This window comes from Ruditapes philippinarum, unplaced genomic scaffold, assembly GCF_026571515.1.
Source record: "Ruditapes philippinarum isolate M1 unplaced genomic scaffold, ASM2657151v2 ctg20808_1_1_1_1, whole genome shotgun sequence".
NCBI lineage: Eukaryota > Metazoa > Mollusca > Bivalvia > Venerida > Veneridae > Ruditapes > Ruditapes philippinarum.
In genome coordinates this window covers 3,068-6,134 of record NW_026851874.1, presented here as the reverse complement: position 1 = coordinate 6,134, position 3,067 = coordinate 3,068, and positions in this window count along the sequence as shown.

Sequence of the window (3,067 nt, the reverse complement as noted above, 5' to 3'; positions counted from 1 at the left end):
TGTCTACCAAGTTTGTTCAAATAAAAGTCCTGGGGTCAAAATTGGCCCCGCCCCAAGGGGTCATTGATTTTCCCTATATGCATATAGTAAAAACCTTAAAAAATCTTCTTTTAAAGAACCCAAAGAGCTAGAGCTAAGATATTAAGCATGAAACATTTTCTAATAAGTGTCTACCAAGTTTGTTCAAATAAAAGCCCTGGGATCAAAATTGGCCCCGCCCCAGGGGGTCATTGATTTTCCCTATATGCATATAGTAAAAACTTAAAAAATCTTCTTTTAAAGAACTCAAAGAGCTAGAGCTAAGATATTTAGCATGAAACATGTTCTAATGGGTGTCTACCAAGTTTGTTCAAATAAAAGCCCTGGGGTCAAAATTGGCCCCGCCCCGGGGGTCATTGATTTTCCTTATATGTGTATAGCAAAAACTTAAAAATCTTCTTTGAAAAAACCCAAATAGCTAGAGTTTAGATATTAAGCATGAAACATCTTCTGGAAAGTGTCTACAAAGTTTGTTCAAATACAATCCCTTGGATAAAAACTGGCCATGCCTCAGGGGTGTTATTGTTTTTAACTATATGTGTATAGTAAAAACTTAAAAAATCTTCTTATAAAAAACCCAATGAGCTAGAGCTTAGATGTTTAGCATGAAACATCTTCTTATGGGTGTCTACCAAGTTTGTTCAAATAAAAGCCCTTGGGTAAAAATTGGCCCTGCCGGGGGGGGGGGGGTGCAAAAGGTGGGGGAGGGCAGAGGTCATTGTTTTCATTATATGTTTGTAGTGTAGTAAAACTTAACATCAAGAAACATCTTCTAATGGGTGTCTTCCAAGTTTGTTCAAATAAAAGCCCTGGGGTTTAAACTGGCCCTGCTCCAGGGGCCTATATATAGGTGAGCGACCTCGGGGCCATCATGGCCCTCTTGTTTGTATTTCTATATCAAAATCCAATAAACTTTGAATAGAATGTTCCATTTTCAAAGCTGGGCTTATCTATTACACTAACATGTTTGATGATAATAGATGGAGGTGTTTGATGATGACACCATAATTTGAAATATATTTTAATGGTACAGTACTACTACATACTAGTACTCATCACATTTTCTTCTAAAAAAGACCATTTACCTGAAAGATATTTCATGGTATTACATACTCAACATATTTTTCTTCCAAAAGCAACAAATTGCCTGGCTTGTAATTACAGTTACGTTTTATTTTATGTCTTAAGAAACATTTTTAGACACAAGTATTGGTTACAATAATGACATGTTTATAACCAGTACAGAGCCTGGTCTTGTAGTATATACATGCAAATAGATGAGGCTCTGCACGGAATCTACTAAGTATATGTTAGTGTTCATTTGTGTCGTTCTACAGAAATAGAAACTTTGATTGCTATAGTGACAGGAGAATGTTTCTAATTTCTTTAGAACAGCTACGGCTGAATGCTTAAATACTTAGTGTCAAACTTTATTTGGTTTCATTAATATTCACAAAGTCACTACATGTCAATTTTTACGAACACGGTTCTATGACACACTATGAAAAATAGAAGGCTACTATGAACAGATTTAAGTATCAACTTTTGTTCTTCTATGAAAATTAACACACAGAATTTTTAAGAAATGCAGGGTTTTCATTGGATGACAAAGCTGGACACTAATGGGATATTCAGTGCCTAGTCAAAACATTTACACAGTCAGCAGAGTAAGGCGATAAACTGGTTATTGATGTTACCTGTTTCAAGATTTGTTTATAAAATGGTTGTAGTTCAGAATTAGTTGTTGTTCAGTGAATCAGTAGAACTATTTTCATGATAGGTTGGTTACATGAGGATAAATGGATGTTAAAGTATTGTTGTGTTTGATGTGTTGAATAATGATTGTATAACTTGCATTGTATTTTAATAAATCTGTTATATGTTTGGCATTTACAAAGATTTGCTTTTATTTGCATAGACTTATAGCTTTATGAAAATTATGCTTAACAGGTAGAAAAATTCAGTTAATAAAATGTATAAGTTTAATACTTAGTTAAAAGATTGTTTTCATCATTTGTATGTACAATGTATATATAATGTGAAATAAAGAACTCGACAAAATCAATTTCATACTTTTATGATGTTTTAGGAATTGTATTAAAAATAATACACTTTCAGTAGTTCCGCATTTTCCTTATAGCGCTACAGGCAAGGAGATGACATTTTTTTAGCTCACCTGTCACAAAGTGACAGGGTGAGCTTTTGTGATCGCTTTTCGTCCGTCCGTCCGTCGTCCGTGCGTAAACTTTTGCCTTTAATGACATCTCCTCATAAACCACTGAGCCAATTTCATCCAAACTTCACAGGAATGTTCCTTTGGTGGTCACCTTTAAAAATTGTTCAAAGAATTTAATTCCATGCAGAACTCTGGTTGCCATGGCAACCGAAAGAAAAATCTTTAAATATCTTCTTTTAAACAACCCTAAGAGCTAGAGCTTAGATATTTGGCATGAAACATCTTCTAATGAGTGTCTACCAAGTTTGTTCAAATAAAAGCCCTGGGGTCAAAATTGGCCCCGCCCCGGGGGGTCATTGATTTTCCCTATATGCATATGTAAAAACTTAAAAAATCTTCTTTTAAAGAACTGTAAGAGCTAGAGCTAAGATATTTGGCATGGAACATCTTCTAGTGAGTGTCTACCAAGTTTGTTCAAATAAAAGCCCTGGGATCAAAATTGGCCCCGCCCCGGGGGGTCATTGATTTTCCCTATATGCATATAGTAAAAACTTAAAAAATCTTCTTTTAAAGAACTGTAAGAGCTAGAGCTTAGATATTTGGCATGAAACATCTTCTAGTGAATGTCTACCAAGTTTGTTCAAATAAAAGCCCTGGGGTCAAAATTGGCCCCGCCCTGGGGGTAATTGATTTTCCCTATATGCATATAGTAAAAACTTAAAAAATCTTCTTTTAAAGAACCCAGAAGAGCTAGAGCTTAGATATTTGGCATAAAACATCTTCTAGTAAATGTCTACCAAGTTTGTTCAAATAAAAGCCCTGGGGTCAAAATTGGCCCCGCCCCAGGGGGTC